The sequence below is a fragment of the Equus przewalskii genome, chromosome 17 (genome assembly GCF_037783145.1).
Source record: "Equus przewalskii isolate Varuska chromosome 17, EquPr2, whole genome shotgun sequence".
Lineage (NCBI taxonomy): Eukaryota > Metazoa > Chordata > Mammalia > Perissodactyla > Equidae > Equus > Equus przewalskii.
Window position 1 is genome coordinate 33,629,712 of NC_091847.1, and position 23,434 is coordinate 33,653,145.

Consider the following 23,434-nt stretch of genomic DNA (forward strand, 5'->3'; position numbering starts at 1 on the left):
TGGACCAACTCCTGCTTCAGAAGCAATACTCTATCTCCCCAACACCCAAAGCCAGGTCAACGACTTTGCAAGGGATAAGCTCCCAGAAGCTCCCAAACTACTTTCTGCTAGGATGGTGAGAAGGCTAGAATGCCTTTTTGGGTGCCCCTACTAACTAATCTGGGGTCACCAGCAAGGTCTCAAGAAGCATCTGTTCCTGCTCCCTTCTAACACTAGGAATGCTGTCCAATTCCCATTCCCTTCCTCCATCTGCTCCCTCCCCAGGCCTTGTTCTCATATGTTTGAGGTTTTCCAGGGCATTGGACTGCATTTCTCAGGCACCTACATGGGGAAAAGGTTGCATCTCCCTGGCCTCTGAGGTTTCCTGAGTGAGTCCTACAGACCAGGGGACTTAATCTTCGAAGTCAGGCTGAGGACCAAGAAGCTAGACTGGCAGTTCATTGACCAAAAACACCAGTTACATTTACTAGATTATTTACTGCTCATATTGCGTGGCCATCTGCCGATGGCAGATAATCATTAGAAGATGATTAAGAGGAAGAAAACTGGTATTTTACGTCTTAGGTTGTCCTTTCTGGCTGAAAGTGTTGTTAATTCTTTTACCTTCACACTTAAAATTAAAACAGTGTGTGTGTGTGTGTGCATATATACATTTATACATACATTCATAAAGACACATACATATACTTCAAATTTTTACATATTTATGAAAAAATATCTAGAACTCACTTATTTATCTTGTTAAATAAATCAACAGAAATTTCTTCATTCTTCAAATATTATTCAATTGAGCAACATCAATTCTTCAAATATTAAACTAAATTGAGAAGGTGCCTCCTTTTCCAGTCTTCATAAATATTTTATTCAATCAGATTTATTTAATTAAAAAACCAATAGCATTATATGGACAAAATCAAAATAAATTACTGATGTAAAATATACTAAATACAAAGCTCGCTCCTGTCTTTGAACCATGGAGAATATCTGTTAAGATTACACTGAAAAAAAATGCACTTCTTTTCAAACAAAATTATTAAAGAGAAACTTCCTATATAAAATCTATCACATAGAATTTAGAAAAGAGATCACTATTGCTCCGGGCCAGGTAGAGAACTTACCAAATAGACCATAATAATCAAAAACATTTCAAAGTCACCTACAAATAAAATCAACTTAAAATGAACACTCCCAACATTTCCTGTCCCATGTCCTTTGCGAGGTCATTTTCTCTGATGGGAATACACCATCCCTCACATCTCCTGCCCTTGGAAAGCCTGACGGCCACAGAAACTTCATGACCTAGTATCATGGGTCTTTGTCTCCCGTAAGAGACCACGAACAACCCAAGCGTAGTTTTATTCTTTGAAACTCCCAGAGCACCTTGCACACAAAAGTCTCAATAATAAAAGTTTTTTAAATTGAACTGAAGTAAGAGAAAGAAGAGATGGGGAAGAGATGGCAGTGGAGAGAGGGAGAGAGAGACTGGGTGGAAAGAAGGGAGGATATGAAGCAAAGATAGGAAGTGATATTGTTCTGGCTCAGGATTTCAGGCCAGAAAAATCATTTTCCACCTTGTAACTATTCCCAGTGCATATAACTAGATAAATACATTAATATATGTATATATGGATGGATATGGGTAGGTATCATTTGCCAACTTCTTTTCAGTGCTTTAACAAAACAGATGAGGTTTTTAATATGCTTTTTTAAAAAGTATTGAGAGTACACCAGTGTTCAGAGAAGCATTCCACAATAGCCAAAATGTGCAAACAACCCCCTGTCCACCCACAGATGAATGGATAAACAAAATATGGTATACACATACAATGAAATATAGTCATGCCTCGCTTAACAATAGGGATATGTTCTGAGAATTGCGTTGTTAGGCGATTTTGTCGTTGTGCGAACATCATAGAGTGCACTTACACAAACCTAGATGGTAGACCCTACCACGCACCTAGGCTATATGGTACTAATCTTACGGGACGACAGTCATATATGCGGTCTGTTGTTGACCGAAATGTCATAATGCGGTGCATGATTGTATTACTCAGCCTTCAAAAGGAATGAAATTCTGATCTATGTTATAATAAGGATGAACCTTGAAAACATTATGCTAACTGAAATAAGCCAAGCACAAAGGACAAATCCTGTATAACTGCATTGACATGAAGTACCCAGAACAGTGAAATTCACAGAGACAGAAGTAAACAGTGGTCACCAGGGGCTGGAGGGAAGAGGTGATGGGAGTTATTGTTTAACGGGAACAGTTTCAGTTTGGGATGACGAAGGAGTTCTGGAGATGGAGCATGGTGATGGTTGCACAACAACACGAATGTACTCAATGCCACTTTATTGTACACTTAAAAATGGTTAAAATGGTAAACTTTATCACAATAAAAAAAGAAGATAAGGATTGGGAAAGAGGATCCAGTGTGCTGCCTCAAAGATTTAAAAGTAACCTCCTTCCTTCTCCTTCACACATCCCACTGTAAGGACATACCAGTCCCATTAATTCCCCCTCCTGGTTCCAGGAGAGTTAAGATGGCGCCTTATCTAGAACTGTAGACCCCACAGCTCTAAACATAGTGACTTGCAGTTAGCAGGAATGTGTTAAACATTTGCAGTTTCATTGAAAGGGGAGAAAACACAGGTAAAGAACAAGTGAAAGAATTTTTTTTCTTTTTTTGAACAGAGACTGGAATAGAGGGGGTAAAAAGTTCTAATAAATGATCTGGAATGTAGGCAGATTAGAAATCAACAAATCTTGATCTTCAGAGTAAGTGAGGATCAATGAAAGGATGGGAAACTTTTAATTTCAAAATAACTTCTACTATAATAGAGGAAAAAAGAAATCAAGTCATACATAAACAAGATCGACTTGAGTTAGCTTTTTTTTTTCCTGAGGAAGATTAGCCCTGAGCTAACATCTGTCGCCAATCTTCCTCTTTTTGCTGAGGAAGGCTAGCTGTGAGCTAACATCTGTGCCCATCTGCCTCTACTTTATACGTGGGACGCCCACCACAGTATGGCTGGACGAGCAGTGTGTAGGTCCGCACACCGGATCCAAACTGGCGAACCCCAGACCACCAAAGCGGAGCACTCAGACCTAACCACTACAGCACCGGGCCGGCCCCTTGAGTTAGCTTTTTTAATAAAATAGAAAGAGAAATGAGTTATCAGGAAGCAAATGGCAACTATTTTACCTGGAAACTCTGATTACGTAACAGTGTATTTTTATATCCCATGGACTGCTCATCCAGGGAAGACTAGAACATCCCAGAACACAGAGCACCCATTTTCTCAGAAGTGACCACAGGTAGAGACAACACCAAAAACTCCTTCCTGGAGAAAGAAGTTATGTTAGGAACACAAACACCATGGCTCAACAAGGTAAAAAGAGGTTAAACTATAAAAATGATAAAGCAAACGCCTTTGGCCTAGAGCAATTTTATAGAACAATGGCTAAGATGATTAATTTCCCTCCATAATTTCGTTCCCACAGCTGTGGCTGGTTCCAACTTACTGCGGCGGACAGAACAATCCATTTTGCCCTTTTAAAACCCTGCCTCGCACCCTTCAGTCTCACGCTCACTTTCTTTCCCGTTTAACTCTGCACAACTGGCAGTTAATTCTGTTCAGCGCCACACGTTGACCACCGGAGGCCTACATCTAAGGGAGCCCTTATTTCTGCCTTTTTAAGACGTCACCCTGGGCAGAGGTCTCTGAGGGGAGCGGTTAAGATATGCCTGCTGGGCTGCAGGCTTCTCAAAAGGAGATGAGAATTCTGCCTGCTTCTTGTCAAACCTCAGCTTTTTTAATTAAGTTAATTAACCCAGAAATTCTAGTCAGCTTATCGTCTCAGGAAGCTTACCGAAGCCCCGGGTATCTGGAGTAAACTCTCCCCAGGTGCTTCCACCTAGTTAGGAAAAAGGGTCTTTGTCCTGGGCTGTGGGCACTGAGCTTCTGTTGAGAAGAGATTAGGAGAAGCGGGGTTTCTCAAGCTCTGCACTATTGACATTGTGGGTCTGACACAATGTTGTGGGGGGCTGTGTGAGCACTGTAGGATGTTCAGCAGCATCCCTGGCCTCTACCCACTAGATGCCAGCAACATCCCCTAGGTCTGACAACCAAAAATGTCTCCAGGCACTGCTAAAAGTCTTCGTGGGGGCAAAATTGCCCCAGCTGAGAACCACTCAAATGAGATTCCATAGCGCTGCCCCACATGGTCAGAAATTTCTATCTGAACGCTGCCACCTCCCCACTAGGGAAGAAGCTGCTGGAGCTGGCTGGCACTAGCACTTCACTGGGCGATCTTTTCTCCACCCTCCCCTTTGCCAATGAGGAATCTGACGAGCAGGGGGACAGCTCTCTGCAGAGAAGGATGGGCCCACCGGATCTGAGCGGTGCCCATGGGATAGGAGCTCTGCACTCTAGCCCAGCTTTGCAACCTGCTAGTTATCTGACCTTGGATAAGTCATTTAATTTTTCTGGATTTCTTTTTCCCTAGCTGTGAAGTGAAAGAGCCAAATCTTTTAGACGTTCTCTAAGGTCACTTCTAGATCTAAAATACTACCATTTTAGGGGCCAAGTGCTTGGGGGAGGGTACAAAAAAAGGAGTAGGAAGAAGACAGAGGCAGAGGAGCCAAGAAAACAATGGAATACTCTCAGGTGACTGCATGGTGTGCAAATACAGGGTATGAACTACGTTTTTAAGAAAAGCCAGGGAGGCGCAGGGCCAGCAACGATCAAATGCAATTTCTAGGACATAAAGGAGGAAGATTAATGAGAAGTAGCTTTTTATATTTTTCAGCATTCTCTGCATCTTTACACATCCTAACTTGCTCTGTTCATACCTTGATCCCACTCTCCCCTCCATCTGCATTCTCTTTCCCTCTGATCCTACAGCCTATCTGTCCTTCTTTCTCCCTGTTCTGTACTCAGATCCCTTCATTTCTTTTCATTCCTATGATGATTCTTTCTCTGTGGTTCTCTTGCTTGCTCTCACTCTCCCTTTCCCTCCCTGCTTCCTTCCTCTCCACTCCCTCCCTCTTTCTCTCTCTCTCCCTCTCTCTCCCTGACCTTCTTCATCATAAGAAGGAAGTAGGTTACCAGCCACAGCCCTAGATTCCATCTCCTCAAAAGGTTCAGATCTATAGAGAGAAAGTCAAACTGTCCTGAAGGATGAAGCTTCCACACGCTAAGTTCCTGCTTTATCATATGAATGGCAAACAGGGAACCATTTTATTCCTTTTATAGGACTCAAGTTATGTCTATGTTTGCAAATGACCATCATTAACCTCAGGTAAGGAACTCCTAGTGAAGGCCAAATGTGTCAACTTCTTTGCAAGGCAACTGTGTCTGAAACAACCGAGTCACGATATAGAGGTGGGGTGCCCAAAGGTCTTAATTCGGCCTGCAGAACCTCAGTACAAGCCTGCCTGTCCTGTGTGGATGCATCCCCACCAAGCTGGCACTGCTCGAGGATGTAGCAAGTTGGACGAGGGCCACAGGTGCCGTGATGAAATACAGCTCATCACAGCTGAGCCAGGAAAATGACTTTTCACAGCAGCTCTGTGCTGAGCCTGCTGCCCGGCGTTTAGACACCACGAAAGAAGGTTTCAGGGCTCTCCCACACTCAGTTGCGACCCTCACTTCCCCCTCAAATCGTATCCCACGCTGACTGGTCATAAATATTATCACTTGTTATTTATCAAGAGAACACAGCCTCTAAAGGAGGGTTTTTCAAAATGCTGGACGATGAGAGGAGGAAGACAAATCACAAACTAGATGGACTCTAAATGAGCCAAATCAGCACAAATGGAAGAGGAACAAAACCTCTAATCAGCCACAATCAAATAAAAAGAGACTTCCTGGAGAGTAACAGCCAGATGGGAAGTTAATATAGTTCAGACCATTAACATTCCACCAATGCTCACTGCTTTTTTAACAAGCAAATGGGGCCAGGTGTAGCACAGCGAGGAAAGAAAAATACAGGCACGTCCACTTTTTCTAAGAAACCACACAGAATGACGAAATGTAAAGATGAGTGACTGCTGAAGAAGTTTGCCTAACAGGGGCCAGCCCGGTGGCGCAGTGGTTAAGTGCACCTGTTCCGCTTTGGCGGCCTGGGGTTTGCCGGTTTGGATCCCGGGTGTGGACATGGCACGGCTTGGCAAAAGCCATGCTGTGGTAGGTGTCCCACATATAAAGTAGAGGAAGATGGGTATAAAGTAGAGGAAGATGGGTATAAAGTAGAGGAAGATGGGCACGGATGTTAGCTCAGGGCCAATCTTCCTCAGCAAAAAGAGGAGGATTGGCAGCAGTTAGCTCAGGGCTAATCTTCCTCAAAAAAAAAAAAAGGTTGCCTAATAAAGTTCTTTTCTTTGGCCATCCCCCATCCCTACTCAGCAGCCCAGCTTTCCCTCTGGCTTTCTACTATTAACTTCTTTCTTCCTTTTTTTTTTTTGGACAAGCTTTACTGAGAGAGAATTCACATACCATTCAAGTCACCCATTGAAAGGGTACAATTCAATGGTTTTAGTCCAATCACAGAGTTGTGCAACCACCACCACAATTTCAGAATATTTCCATCACCCCAAAAAGAAACCGTGTTCCTTTCAGCAGCCATTCCCCAAACTCCTCACCCCTTTTCTCCCTGAGCAACCACTAATCCCCTTTCTGTCCTGTTGATTTGCCTATCCTGGATTTTTCATATAAATGGAATCATATAATAGGTGCAGTTTTTCTGTCTGGCTTCTTTCACTTACCATAATGTTTTCAAGGTTAATTCATACCATAGCATGTATCAGTACTTAACTCCTTTTTATTGCTGAATAATATTCCATCATATAGAAATACCACATTTTGTTTATCCATTCATCAGTGGACATATGGGTTGTTTCCAATTTTTAGTGATTATAACACTGCAATAAACATTCTTGTGTAGATTTTTATGTGGCCATTTTATGCGGACATATCTGGGTATATACCTAGGAATGGAATTGCTAGGTTATAAGGTAACTATGTTTAGCTTTTGAAGAACTACCAAACAATTTTCCGAGGTGGCTGGACCATTTTACTTTCCTACCAGCATTCTCCACATTACATTATTCTGCACATCACCTTCTCCACATTCTTGCCAAAAATGATCTTTTTGATTATAGCCATCCTAGGGGGTGTAAAATGGTACCTCATTGTGATTTTGATTTGCGTTTCCCTGATGACTAACAATGTCAAGTACCTTTTCTTCTGATTATTAGCCACAGATATATTTTCTTTGGAGAAATGTCTATTCAAATTCTTTGCCTATTTTTTAATTGGGTTGCCTTTTTATTATTGAGTTGTAAGAGTTATTTATGTATTCCAGACACAAGTCCCTTTCAGATATATGATTTGCAAATACTTTCTCCCATTCTGTGGGTTGTCTTCTCATTTTCTTGACAGCGCCCCTTGAAGTACAAAAGCTTTTCATTTTGATGAAGTCCAAATTATTTTTCTTTGGGTACTTGTGCTTTGATATCATATCTTACGATCAACTTCTTTTAAAAACAAGTTTTTTCAGCTTGTGCTTCTCAGTCTCAGGCATTGATTCTCTTCCATCTTAGCAGCAGGGCGTCTCCTTGCCTGACTCAAATTTGCAGACACTGCCGACCACACAGCCCACAGGTGATGCAAGACACGAACGGAGCTTCACACCCCGCTGAGTCCTGCTGCTCTCTGATTATGACTATGATTACTATTAAACACTCACATGTCTATATACAGCTTTTAAGCATCTGGAGGCCTCCAGAATTATTAATTAATACTTAAAATAGCTGTGAAGGATAGGAAAGAAGGTGATCCCCTCCCCCCAGTCCTGAGATAAGAAGACAATTATGAAGTTGTTACAAAAACAACTCTCTTCAGAACTCTAACCTCTGAAATTCTCTAACTTTGACTAGAAGAAAGAAGGAAATGGAAATTGGGCAAAGTGTGACAACGAGAGGTCAACACACACAGCACGGTGGGGCACCTGAAACTTAACATTCTTATATCATCACTCACCCTCACCACCACCCCCTTCGACCACCCACCACACCACAGCCAGAGCGATCTTATTCAAAAATCTGGTTAGATCAATTGGCTCACCAATGCATGCAACATTTTTCAGAAATCAGAAATTTTCAGAACTCAGAAATTTCAGGTCCCCAAATGCTTCTCCAGCTCATTTGCTACAATTATCTCTCATGCTTCTCACACTCAAGCCTTATCAATCTCTCTCAGTTTACCAAAACCACTGGACCCCTAAAATTCCCTTTGCTCTCGAGTGTACTTTCCTTCTCCATAGAGCAGACTCCTATTCATGCATGAAGAGCCAGACAGTGTTGCCTCCCTGAGGAAGTCTTCCCAACTTCGCTAGGCAATTAATAGATTCTACCTTTGTGATATCCTCCACAGAGCAGACTCCTAATCATGCGTGAAGACCCAGACAGTGTTGCCTCCCTGGGGAAGTCCTCCCAACTTCAACAGGCAATTAATAGATTCTCCCTTTCTGATATCCTCAACATTTTCTTCATAGTTCTCTTACTATTATAACCCAGATGGCAACTGGACTCACCCTGCCCTTTATGCTCTAGTTACCATTGGCTTGCACCACAATTCCACCCTGTGGAAAATTCAATAACCATCTAAGATTTCTGCAATTCCTAGAGGATGAAGGGAGAATGCTGTTCCATCCTTGTAGATACTGACATCCCTGACTTTCTACCTCTGCTGAGTTCTTGTTCTCTGCTCCATGTCTTATAGCTATTCTTGCTTCCACAAACATGGACCTCAACTCCTTATGCTGATTTCCATTGAAAACTGTGGTAAGTGGCCCCCAAACATGGTCTCTGACAATCCCCACCTCCTAGTATTTCTGATCTTGTACAATTCCCTTCCCATGAGTAACTTGCTTCTAATCAATAGAATCTGGCAACATTGAGGGAGGTTACTTTTGTGATCAGATGACAAACACAATGAATTCTGTCTTGCTAGCAGACTCCCCTTCATTGACTGGAGAGGCCCATGTGGCAAGGAACTGAGAGTGGTCTCTGTTCAACCGTCAGCAAAGCACTGAGACCCTCAGTCCAACAGACGTTAAGGAACTGAATCCTGTCCACCATCCACGTAAACGAGCTTAGAAGCAAATCCTTCCCCACACAAGTCTTCAGATGAGACCCCAACCCCAGCTAACACCTTGATTACAACCTTGTGACTGCACGGGAAGCAGAGGCCACAGCTAAGCCACGCTCAGATTCTTGACCCACAGAAACTATGAGATAACAAATGTGTTGTTTATGTGACAATAGATAACATACCAAAACCTAACAAATAAACAATCAGCCCCATTCACTTGGGATTTCTGCATATACAGAAGCCTTTATTCATGGTTTAGGAGACAGAGAGAGTTTACATCACAGAAATCTTAAAAACATAAAGCTGAATATTGGACATTTATTGCAAGACTCCTTTAGCCACTCCATTGTGTTATCCAGCCTCTCTCTCTCCTCTCCCTCCTCTTCCATGACATCTTTTATCTCAGGCTAAAAACTCAAATATATATATATAGATATAGATAAATAAATATTTAGAGAGAGACAGACACAGACACAGAGACAGACACTCAGAGAGAGAGATTGATTTTGAAATAATCTGAACTTTGATAGGTCCTAACAAGGTACGCTGACAATGCACCATCCTTCTCCCTAATCTCTGTCTAGGACAGGCAGTGGGCAGAGGGACTTTTAGTCCCTCCAAGGACATAGTATAATAGTATAATATAATAAATATAATGCAACCTATCATGAGGTCTTATAATTATTTGTTTACATGTCTGTCTCCATGACTAGACTAAGTTTTTTAAGAAAAGTGACAATTTTATTCATCTTTATATCCCCAGTGCACGGTACAAAGTTGATTAAACAAGACTCAGTAAATGTTTGCTGAATGTGTTTTCATTATATACCATTACAGTAAAAGATCTACATTTAAAATTAACTATGAATGCATTATTAATGCACAGGAGAACCACTGTGTTGGGCTACAGTAAAACTATAATAAAGTCCTCAGATATTTCAAATAACTGTAACTCATTTAAATAGGTTCAAGGAAAACTATTGCTCTGATAAATCCAATAGTATAGCATTCTGTGAGGCTCAAAATGTATTAATTAAATACTCTTATAAAAAGCCTATGTTCTACACTGCTAGATAGTCTATAACTCATGGTGGGAGTAGAGCAGTCCCTGCTTACCCACCGTTTCACCTTCTACAGTTTTAGTTACCCATGATCAACAGTGGTCCAAAAATATTAAATGGAACATTCCAGAAATAAACAATTCATAAATTTTAAATTAGACGCTGTTCTTTGTAACATGATGAAATCTCACACCAAACCGGCTCCATCTTGGCCAAGATGTCAATCTTTCCTTTGTCCGGTGGATCCGCACTGTATATGCTAGCCGCCACTAGTCACTTAGTAGTCATGTCAGTTATCAAATCAATTGTCACAGGATCATAGTGTTTGTGTTCAAATAACCCTTATTTTACTTAATAATGGCCCCAAAGTGTAAGAGTAATGATGCTGGCAATTTGGATATACCAAAGAGAAGCCGTAAAGTGCTTCTTTTAAGTGAAAAGGTGAAAGTTCTCAACTTAAGGAAAGAAAAAATCATATGCTGAGGTTGCTACCATCTATGGTAACTCTTATTACAGAATATTGTTATAATTATTCTATTTTATCATTAGTTATTTTTGTTAATCTCTTACTGTGCCTAATTTATAAATTAAACTTTATCACAGGTATGTACGTACAGGAAATCATGTAATACATCTAGGGTTCGGTACTATCTGCCATTTCAGGCGTCCACGGGGGGTCTTGGTACATTTCCTTTGCAGATAACGGGGGACTACTGTATGTTAGATTTTCAGCTTAGAAAACAACTGCTCCGAAATTCCAGTTCTAAGAATTTGTCATAAGAGAATAAAACATAAGCACTATTTTTAAAAGAAAAAAGTTGGGAACGCAAATATCCAGCAAGAGGGGCAAGTTAAGAAAATCGTGGTTTATCCACACATTGGATTAAAAGCGATGAACTAGATCTTATTTATTGACTGAGAAAGATGTCTACGGTATAGTCTTATATGACAAGAGCAAGTAAAAAAACACGTGTTTATTAAAAAGGTATTTCCCTATATCTCTGTATACATATGCATAGAAAAATGTGGAAGGACATACACCAAAATGCTAATAGATGGCAGTTACCACATTATAGGTGATCTTCATACTTTTCTCTATTTCTCAGATGCCTTGCAATGACCATGTAGTTCTTTTTAATCAAAAATATTTAATACTGCTTAAAAATAGAAGAATTAATTAGTATTATCCTAATTTAGCAAACATGGACTATCAATTGAACATTTACTAAATTAATATTCTAGAATGTAAAAGCTCCTAACATAATGTATCACATTTTCATTTTAAAAGCAACTTTAAATAAGTAGACTCATTCAGGCCTCCAAAACTCTGTGAAGTAGAAAGAGCTTATTAAGTACATTTTACATATATTAAATGACTTGTTCAAGTCATTTAAAAAGCCAGATGTAGAGGCTATGGTTTCTGCCTCCCAAAGCAGGGACGAGAAACGACATGAACGGTTCTAGATGTAGCTGGTCATCTCAAACAGCAAAATAAAGAATGATCACAAAAATAATGATTAAGATTGTTTTGTGGATATTTTGATATCCTGAGTAATTCTTTTTCAGCAAATACTGAAGACTACTGGATCAATTCATTTTCCATGTTGTGTTATTTGGAAAAATTTCCGAAAATTTCGGTTAACTATTCTTTTCATTGGTCCTACAAATAAGCACAGGCCAATATGTGGAACTCCTAATGCATCAACACAGGTAGAAAGAAAAAATCAGGCAGAGAGTTTAAGAAAAACAGTATTCAGGCAGCTGAGATGCTGTGAACAGCACAGAAGATTCCCATGCCCCCAGGAGAGGTCTTGAAAACACTGTGGAGTTGAGACCAATACTTTATTGACCACTGTGTTAAGCCATTTTATTTTAGTTTTGATCCAGTCCCTTTATGTCTGTGTCAGTTGTATAGAGGAGTTTCCCTTAAACACCACAAGAAAGAAATACTCATTAAAAACATCATTTCTGACAAATACATGCATTCCTAAAGCAAGGAAAGGTGGTACACACCCAGACTGGGCATGAAATTTACACAGTAAGACCCCTGTGCCTAAGCCAGACTGGAAATGAGGTGAAATCAAGCATCTCCTCATCTCTGAACAGTGAAGGAGGCTCGTCGGGGAGCACTGAGCTTGGAGCAGCATGGCAGACAGACTGCAGGCATATGGCAGAGGATACCGGGAAGAGAGGGTAGTTCCTTAAAGTCTGCTTTTGCTCAGACCTGCGTAATGACAAATTAAGAAGGAAACAGAGCAGAAGGCAGGATGTGAGGTGTGAACTGTGTGCAATTTTAGACAGAAAGGCTGGCACTTCTCTGAAATTAGCATATCTGCTTTGGGACAAGGAAGTGTCCCCTTGGACTCAGATCAGCATTAGGGTGAGGACCAGCCAGCCACGCAGGGGAGGATCAGCAGATGAGCTGAGAAGCGTCCCAATGGACCAGGACAGAGACAATGCCCATGGCTGCTCCACACTAAGGAATTCACTAATCCCTTAGTGAGAAGGGATTGGATTTAACATCAAACACACCAGAAAGCTACTGGGAACTCATTGCACACATATTTATGATTAGTTAACTGTTCAGTAAACTGTATATAGATCATTCCACATTGTGAATTTAATTATTCTCAACCAGTTTGGATATTGTCAAATAGTTACAAACCTCTTCATAATCATTATCAAATACCTAATTAAAGGAATTGGTAAATTAAAGATAATATAACAGCCAACACTTACTACATGCTAAACAACGTTATTAGATGGTTATTTTACATCTATTCATTTATTATTATCTCCATTCATAGACAAGGAAACTGAGGCAGGACGTGGTTAAGTAACATGCCCACGGTCCCGGTTAGGAAATGGCAGAGCCAGAATCTGAACCTAGGCAATCTCGCTCTAGAGAATGTGCTATAATAAACCATACTATATACCACGCCAACTCCAACCAGCACACATAATCTGGATTCTGGGGCTTGGAGTGAACAAAGCACTCCTAACAGAACAAGGCTTGAATAGGTTTTCTGCACATTATATAATTTCAAGAAACTTTGGTTAACATTAACCATTGGCAAAATTTAGACCAAAGGAAACAACTTAAATTCCACAGAAGACACACAGAGCATGACTGAGTGAAGCACACTGTGTGGAAGACAATGGGAAGGGGAGGATGGGAGCTAGTGAGGACCAAGAGAGCAAACACCTATCCAGAGGAGCACCTCCACACAACTGTCTCCCTAGAAGAATGCAGAACTAGTTTTGGCAGTTCTCATATTTTCTTTAAGAAAAGTTGAAAAGTCAGATTCTTGTGCAAAATCTCCCCAATTTTCAAGTCTTGGCACTTACTCAAAATTATTTTTCTTTGAACGATGAAGCAAACAAAACCTGTCTGCAAACAGAGGCTGCCACCTGTTCTGGATTCACTGCGGTTCTCAGCAGACAATGCAACAATGGCCTTCTGAGAATGGCAGAGTACTAGAACTAGAAGTTCCGAAATGTCAAGAAGACAGTCTTCAATATATAACTATACACAGACGTTGGTTTTGGTCTGCTTATGTCTAACGGCAAGCATAGGAATCCAAACATCTCTCAAGGTTAAGCTTTGTTGTAGTATAAGAATGTAGCAAAGGACAACTGTGTCAAGGGTCTCCAGAGTGGACCTCAGGCGCCCCACGTCGTACACAAGAACATCCACTAGGGTGCAGGAAGGAAATCCTTGAATTTCTCTTTCTATTTGTTTTTAAAATTTCATTTTTTGTATATGCATCATAATGTTCATAACATACTTTAAAGTAGTATATACATATATTCTTCAAATAATACATACACATGAAAAAGAAAACAGACTTCTTCATAAGAATTGGCTATAATAGTTACTCCAACACTGGTATCAAGATATACTCAGGCAAAGAAACGAGACCATAAAATCCAAGAACTTCGGTCTACAGAAGTCATGTAGGGAATTCAGCAACAAACTCAACACGAAATCAAAGAGCTTGAGCCTTCAGACTCCAGTCAGCTGCGACACAGCAACGCTTCTACGAAATCAGCACCAGCAGAAGGAACTGCTCTTACGGGCACAGGCTGATTCTTATTTACATTTCTGTGCCAGGTGCCTAGCACAGAGTAGGCACTCAATGTATACTCCTGCTTGTGTAGCAAATTTTATTCACTTGCATACCTGTCCTCCAACCCTGATCCACAAGATAGTGCCAATTTTAAGAGGGGCAGTGTACTTTTTTCCATGGAGTTTCGCTTCTGGCAAGTTCCTTGGCTAATAACAACATCTATTTTGAAGGCTTGGTTAGCTCTGTTAAAAACACACTGATAATCCTCCTAAGTAAGGAGGAAACAAAGAGTGCTAGAAAGAGTTCTTCGCACTGAGCTGTAATGACCAGGTCTTCAGGGACTTCACGCGGTGCCAATTCAGGCTCTTCACTGTACTGTTTAACTTCCCTACAGTCCACTTGGAAGGTAACAGCAAGCAGCAACTTAATTACACAGTTTATTCCCTACACTCTTCACTCGTCCTTTCCCCCAGGCAGTCCTACATATCCTCACTAAGACTACAATATTTATTTTTTTCAGAAGGGAATAGGATTTTTAATAACATTCTTGTTGATTATAAAAGTTAAATATATTCATATTAGAAAAAACAGAAACTAAAGAGAAAATGGATACCGTTAATGAGCATAATAAAAGAATCTATCTAATCAATGGATCTGGTGGGATGAAGCTCGTATCAGACATCCCTCACTCACTACTTCACACCCTCTCAGCCCCGCATCTTAATCCAGCCCCTGCTGAGGCGGCCAGGTCCATGCAGGCTTCAACCAGATGCATCAGGTGTAATCTGACAGCACCTCACCTGTGCCTCCCTCCACCCCTCCACATACCCTTCACCTCCTGCTCCAGAGCTTTCTTACGCCGACCAAGGCTTAGAAGCCTATAGATGTCCACTCCACACTCATGCATTTGCAAGCCAGAAGTGCAGGGGGGTCATCACCTACAGGCCACTCTGGATCACTAGGGTAGCAGTCAATGGATACACGCTTCTTCATTTGAGCCCCCAGGCAGATAGTTCTGAGATGCATTTTATAAGGCTCCTCTAAAGTGCCAGGGATTAAGCACCCACTGCCCTCAGCAGTGGTCAGTTTGATAACATATGCTTGTTTTGGCTTTCCCTTCTTTCCTTTTCTCTTCCAAGGCCCTCTACTCCAGTTGAGATCACATCCCAAATACACTACCTGCATGCAAGCATTTATCTCAGGCTCTGCTTTCTTGGAGACCCAAGCTAAGAGTGTTATCAGGAAGTGGACTTGGAAAGCAGACCCTCTGGATTATGGAGCCGGATCACCCATCGCATTATGGAGCAGGATGGTGATAAGCCCTGGAATGCAAGAGCATCACATTTACTAATACTGTTACCTACGGTGGATTGGGATGAGGTGCAGATGGCATGTGAAGCACTGAATTAAGTGGTAGTTGTGGCACTTGAACGACATAGGGTCAATGGTAATTACAAGAATCATAGAGTTGTCGGGCTTTTGTTAACTGCTTTGGAAGCCTTGAAGAGGTAAAATTAAAATTACACATCCAGGTCAGTCAACTATTAACACCAGGCACACTGTGAAATGCTTCTCTGACAGCATTTATGTTGATCTTCATCTCCTGCAGCCACAAGGCAGACAGTGCTGAAAATCAGGCTCAGAAACTAACTGTAAAGTTGGAAGGCCTGCAAAGGAGACTGAATGCAGTCTTGATACATCTCTTATGTCAAAGTCAGGGCCTTGATAGGAAAATAGGCGACTCTATGACCTGGAATCTGGACATTTGGGTGGATGAGCCTAAGAATCTTAAATCTCTGAATCCTCTAGGCCATTAACAGCAGCTCACTCCTTCTTGCTAGAGGAGAGCAACCTTCCCTTTCCTAGAGACCCCATGAAGTCTTTATGCAGGGTAGGTGCCTAACAAGGTAATTCTTGTCCTTGTTAAGGTCTGCTGACACCTCATCTCTTGCTTCTGAACTGATAACTAGAGTCATATCTCAGCACAGCCCAAGCAGGGAAATATAGTTCCTGCTGCAGAAATAAACTGCTGATTCATCAAAGAAATATACAGCGGCAGGAACCAAAGGAAGATTATTTGGAGTGGATCCTGAGGATTTTAGACCAGGGGGTGAAAAACATAAAGCTGGATAAAGAATAACTAATTGACACGGGAGCACTCTCCTATGACTCTGGTTTCAAAGTCCTGGCAAGGACACCTGAAACTGGTCCTAACATACCACTGGAATGGCTCCATGAAGCTTGGACAGGATGATGGCTTCCTATTAACAAGGTGAAGATGCCAGACTGTGGAAGGGATCAGAAGGATCACAGTGAGGCTGTAAACATGGATTTATTATACGAGACTGCAGAACCCACCACCTATGTTTCCCGGAAGGTGCAGAGAAGAATTCTCCCTTCACCAAGGCTATAAGAAATGACTAATGAGGGAGGCAGTGGTGTCTTTGAGATGCACACTTGTACCTTTCAAGAACCACTTCACATCATCTAGGTCCCACCTCTTGCTTCTGTCACTGTGGCAGCAATCAGTTCCATACAGGCTTCGAACAGCTTCACACTAGTGTGATCTGACAGTGCCCGACCTTGCCCTTTCCATGTGCCTTTGGCTTCCTGGCCCTGGGATTCTCTGACAATGAGGTGCAGGATATTTGGCATTCACACATGTGGAACCTGATAGCGTGAGGGAGCCAACCCGTGTGGGACCACACTTGACCAATGAGGATAGAAGCCAATGGAGAAATGCTTCCTCCTTTTGTCGTCCAGGGTGGACAGTTCTGACATGCATTTTATAAGGCTCCTTTAGGGAGGCATGGTGTCATCACTCACTAGCTGCTCCCGGCACTGGCCAATCTGTTAACACATTCCAGTACTGCCTTTCGCTCTCACCATTCCTGCTCCCTAGAATCACTTCCCAAATAAAACATCTGCACAAAAGCTTTCAGAGGAACCTTGGATAAAACAAAGACTAACTGTTTAAGGGGTGTGTGAGGGAGGAAGTGCTTTAATAAGGGTCTAGACCTCAGCCTCCCAGGAAATTGGTCCCTCATCAGCAGATACAAACCCCCAACCAACCTCCCTCTAAACCTCTATCACAAGCATATAAGTAACATCCTTCTTTTCTTTGTCAGTAGAATCAAATGCTACTTTCACACATACCCTCCACACTGGGTCTTTTACAGCTCAACCTGATCAGCTGACAGCAAAGAAAATAAATATAGAGACATGGAAAACAAGGAGACAAATTTTTAGTAGATATTTAAATGAAACTCTCAGACAACCTCATAACAGGATTTTAGCTCCAGTAGCATATTGGAAAGAGCTCATCAAAAGACCAGGCACTCCAGATACACTGAATAAATTCCTGCTATTTTATAGAAAAATTTATGCTTTATTCTAGATCTTTTGATAAAATAATCTATGTCAATATTTATAGCTAAATAAGCAAGAATATGTCATGACTTCTCAAAAATAAACATTTAGATGCAGACCCAAAAATAAGAATCAATTCTTCTTGGTTCCTGTGTGAGGCCCAACTATACTGCATCAAAAATAGGCCACTTCTTGGGGAAAAGCCAGAATTTCAGCAAACCAAATACACCCCTCTTTTAAAAATATCTTTTCATGCTGTGCTAGTGTACTAGTCTTAGAGAATCATTTATGCACTAGCTGGGTTTGGGGTTGCAATTCTTTATACATGCCAATCAAAGATACCAGAACCCAATCAAGTCAACAGGGGCTCTGGCCCCAAGAAATCATCCATGCTTTTTCCGTATTTAGCACAAACATCATATTTATGCTTAACACAAAAATGGGTGTCCGTAGAAACTGCACAGCCACAAAAGAGCCCTGGTTTTGTCCTCCACATAGATGTTAAAATAATTTAATGCAGTACTACTATGCTGTTGACTCCTAAGTGGAAGACAGTACATAAACTGATTTGGCTAGTAAAAAGGAAGTTGGCAAGTAGACGCTAATTTAAACGGGTTGTCCAACAGTTAATGATTTCACCAAACCCACTGCCACATCCTAATCTGCATGAGTATTAAAATTATATTCATATATGCTTAATCAGAGTTGCTCTATATCATAAATGATTCTGCATCAAGAAACAAGTAATCAGAAGCTGCATATTTAATAACTGTTGTTCACACTGAAATTTCTTATGCTATTAATATCTAAGTTCCCTTCTGTGACTTTAGGCTATTTTAAAAAGGGGGAAAAAATACAGAAACCTTGTTACCATGGAGACTGTAAGCCGGTCAGCCCATCTGCTGAGAGGATATAAAATTTTGTAAGTAGAATTTTAAAAACCTTACTATGAGAAAGACTTCCTCAAACACAGTAGGGGGCGGGGACCTACAGAAAGTCTGGCAAACGACCATTTGCAAAAATTTGAGCTATCGTTATTTTTGGTACTAACCATGAATTTGCAATAATACTTATTAAGAGGAAACTACTAATATCTGTATATTAGGATACCAAAGATGTAAAACATATTTTGGCATGTTCTAGGCTAATGATGTTTATACCATTTTTTAGAAAGAAAAAATTTAAAAATTTATATTAAAAACTAGTCCAGCGAAGCCTATGATCTGGTTTGCTTGGTTTTAAAAACTGCTCTACATGTTTATCACAGGTTTTGATAAAAATAGCAATAGGGCCTATGGTAACCTAAAAACAAAATAAAAAGTACATATTTTAAACAATTCTGGTGTGAAAATACAATGACATCATTAGGACCTTAGAATATTTAGCATTTCTCTTCTGCTTTTTAGATGTAGGAGTCCCCGATGCAGAAATTTATTCATTCAACAAACATGTAAACCTAGTAGGCGCCAAGCCTTGACCAAGATAAAGGCACAAGAAACTTCAATGTAAACCACTTTGGGCCCTTAAGAAACTGAAGGAGGTGACTTATCTTCATTCATTCACCCATTCATTCATTCATTCAGTGAAGGTTCAGTGACCACCCACTATATGCCAGGCACGTTCCTAGGCACTGGGAATCGCCCAGTGGTCAAAAGCAACAAAAATCCTGCCCTCCTGAAGCTTACATTCAGGTGGAATTTACGATTAGATGGCAGCAACTGAGAGGGGCAATTTAGAGATAAGAATAAGGAGCTGTAAGACGACAGAAATTACTCCTTCTGCCAGGAGCAATTAGATAAAGATTCCAGAAGGGGTGACCTTTGAGCTGGGGCTTCAGTGGGGACAGTCATCCCAGGCCAAGAAAGCACAGTGTGAAGGCAGAAACCTGGAGAATGTCTGTCACTGAGCTGGCTTTCATTTCACAGCTCCAACACAACTTGAGAAATTCAACTTGGCTACAGCGGTTTAATGAATATTAAATTTTAGGGAAATTTTTGTATGCAAAGTGATTTAAAAGTATAATTATTTTCATAAATATCTGTGATATCTGTATTAGTTTTCCTAAACAGCAAAACTCCAAGTTAAAGAGCATTCATGCTTCAAGATAAGTATCATAAGTCAAATACAAAAATAGCAATAGAAACCTTTTAACATTATAAAAACCTTTTTCACAGATAATATCTCAGTCCAGGCTTACAAAAAACCTCATGATGAGGAACAGCCGTTATTTCCATTTTACAGAGGTGGAAACTAAAACTCAAAGAAGTTAAGTGACTTACTCCAGGTCTGGTAAATGGTTAAGCCTTATCTTGAACTTGGGCTTTGCTGTAAATATTGTGCTTTTTCTACTAGACCAGAATTTAGTGCCAATTTAAGGGTTTTTACAAAATCACGGGGAAATGTTCTCACTGAGCAATATATCACAAATGCTATGGGTCTTTGGAAGAAATCTATACATGTCTACTTTGTGCAATGGAGGAGAAAGGGTAAGGTCCAGCAGAACTGAGAGTGATTATCAGCAAACTACCAGCAGCAAACGCGAATGTCACTACATCAGCATGATGATTTCCTTAACAAAGCAACCTTCCTTGTCGTCAAAGGCCCAAAAAGTCACCCACCTCATCCTCTACCCTGCTCCCCTGCACCAAATTCAACATACCTGGAAGTGTCCTCCCATTGAAGTGGCTGCTTTCACTCAATGCTGTTTCCCCTGTGTAGTATGCTGGCAATCATGCTTCCACTATGTTTACAAGAGAATTTAGCCACCACCCCCAGATTCTAGTGCCATCACCAAGTCTGGCAAAGTTAGCAGAGGAATAATTATTATGAATTTTGAACAAACTGAGACAGAAATGTAAACAAATGAATTGCTAAATATATAAATAAAGAAACAGACAGGTTAAATAATGTTCAGAGATTGGAACAGTGTAGGATAATAAAACTCTCTGTGAAAATAATTAAACATACATTTTGAGAACAGAATAAAAAAGATAATTGTGAGCATATTTGTCATTCTGCTGTCATTGCTTAAAAGAAAGTCCATTCTCCATTGCCAGCTGTATTCTTCAGGAGAAAGGAGAGTTGTCAGAACTTGGGGCATTCCCTTCAATAAGAAATGCAGTCCTCTAGCATTGAAATCTCTCACTTGACAAGCAACTCAAAAGACTAGTTTACTGAGCATGTGTCCCTGGCTCCAGGGTAAAGAGTAGGGATCTAAGACCAGAAGAGGCAAGACTGTATGGAGTAGAGGATGGGGGCAGGTAGGATAGGATTCTACGCTAGATCCAGGAAGCGTCCACAAAAGCTGATGTCGAAATAGAGTAGAGGCCTGAGAACCAGGTGAACAGGTCCATGTAAGCCCACGTGGAGGGTACTGAGTTCAGAACAAAGCAGGAAGACAGGCAGGGGACAACAGAAAACAAAGCTGTGTGGTCAACACTCCAGGAGCTAGAAGCCATGAAGCCCAACCAGCAGGCTGAGCAATCAAGGTGGGGAACCCAGAGTACATGCCAGAAACTAGCTTGTTCCCGAAACCTTCAGAGCTACCAATACTACCAGCATCATCTCCACCACAACTATCATCACCAGCCACCATCCCACCATCACCATCACCAGCATCAGTACCATCACCATCACCACCATCACCTCCCCCTCCACCCCACCCTTGCCATCAGCACCATTACCATCCTATAATCACTACCATCACCACTACCAGCAACATTCACTATCACCACCCCCCTCCCTACTATCACCAACACCACCACTGCTACCACTAATATCACACCCCCACCATCACCACAACCACTATCACTACCACCACCCACGTAACTGATATGACATCACCCCATGACCATCATCCCTCTAGGATGTCCCCTTCACAAGCACAGAGGAACTGGCAGAAGCTTTGAAATTTCAGCCTTCCCCATCAATCTCTGAAAATAGAAGGTAGCAGTACTGATACAAATTATGGCCACTACCCAGCTTAAAAAGCAGAATAGCTACAGTAGATTGTGATTTTAAATAAAATAATAAATATAAATATAAATTATAAATAATTTATAATAATAAAATAATTTTCATCCAATATTACATCATTTCTCAAAATTCTCACAACAGCACATGAGGCAGGTATTGCTATCCCCATTTTACAGGTGAGGAAAATGAACCTCAGGGACACTTACTCACCCAAGATCACACAAATAGAAAGAGACAAAGGCTGGATTCACACTCCATTCTACCTGATTCCACAGCTGATTCTATTAACAGCTCTGCTGTGCTGCCTCTGAAGAAAATTAAGATACAGCCAAGTCCTTGAGGGGTTTACTGGCAATGGGAGAGGCCTGTAAACATTTCAAAACAATGTGAGAAGTACTGCAAATATACTAAGGGAGGAAGAAACTAACTCTGCCGGGAGGTGTTGGAAAAGACTTCACAGAAGATGTGACATTGATGCAATCATGAAAAAAAGGAGTAGAAGTTCACCAAAAACAGCAGTGGAGGGGAGAGCATTCCACGTGGAGTGGAGTGCTGGCAGATGGGAAGGACACAGGCAGTGTTGACTCACTCCCGTTGGCTCTGCTGATTTTCCCATGTTTCACCTCTGGCCTGACCGACAGCCTCCCCTCAGGTCTGGTCAAACTGCCAGCTTGTCTCTTTACATCCGCCGAGCCATGCAGCCCTCAGCCATAGACTCAGACACCTGTCTTAGCCTTTCCTAACTCTGGAACAAATTCCGGAGTCCAATATGTCCTGCTGCCTCCTGAGGAAGTCTGGGACAAAAGGATCTGGTCTGCAGGAACTCAAGCATCCAATACCGGGCACCAGACCAAAGCATCAGCCACAAGGAGATTAAGAGCTGAGGCCAAGTGCTGGTCAGTCGGTACTGACCAAGAGGCTTCTTAGATGCCCTCTACTTGGGCAGAAACTATCCTGAAGCAAATTCAGGATGGAGCACCCAAATAAAACAAGTAAGAGAGTTGAAGTTATTGCTCACCTGCATGTCACCAAATTGTAGTAAATCCCTGACATCAGGTCACATAATTCAGTGCTTGGGGTATACATTTTGTCATGAGGTCTTTCTGGAAAGCAGATTAGAAAAGGAATGGCTCAAAGCAAGATGTGCCATGGTGGAGACTAAGGTGGCATGTGACAATAACTGCTTTAATTTTTTTCCAAGTCAAAAACATTGCAGCTATGTCTTTGGGCTTCAAACTATGGGTCTGCAAACATCCATTTGGGTGTTTTTGAGTAAACTCCAGACTACTTTCTGAGAAGACCCTCAACACTTGGATCACCCCTAAGCTTTCTTTTCAGAAATATGTTCTTCTTAGATACCTCAATTCTTAAAGGAAAACATCAAGTCTACCCTTAGCACAATTTCTCACTTAAATGACAACAAAGACTAGGTCCTTCCCAATTCTTACCCAGCTATCAATCTCAAAACCACTGTCATTCCATTCACTTAGGAATTGATATTTATTAAACACTTATTATGGGCCAGAAGCCTATTCTGTTCACCTGGAAGGTACAATGACAAGGATATAGGTTCCCTGTCTTTTCGAAGCTTACATTTCAGTGAGGATTGACAGGAATGAATGAGTGAAAAGAAAACTACATGAATAAGGTGATTTCTGACAGTAAGGGAATGTGATAGCAAATAAACAGGGAAGGAGGGGGCTCTACCTTAGATGGGCAGCCAGAGGAGGTCTCTCTAAGATGTTGAGGTTTGAGCTGAGATGAGAAGAACGAGAAGGTGCTGGGCACATGAAAACCCAG

General features: G+C 41.2%; 1 protein-coding gene across 5 annotated transcripts in view; it reads right to left on the minus strand.

Moving 5' to 3' along the window:
- The window catches only part of CACNB4 (calcium voltage-gated channel auxiliary subunit beta 4), a 241,374-nt gene that overhangs the window by 191,105 nt on the left and 26,835 nt on the right, over positions 1 to 23,434 (minus strand). The window lies entirely within an intron of this gene.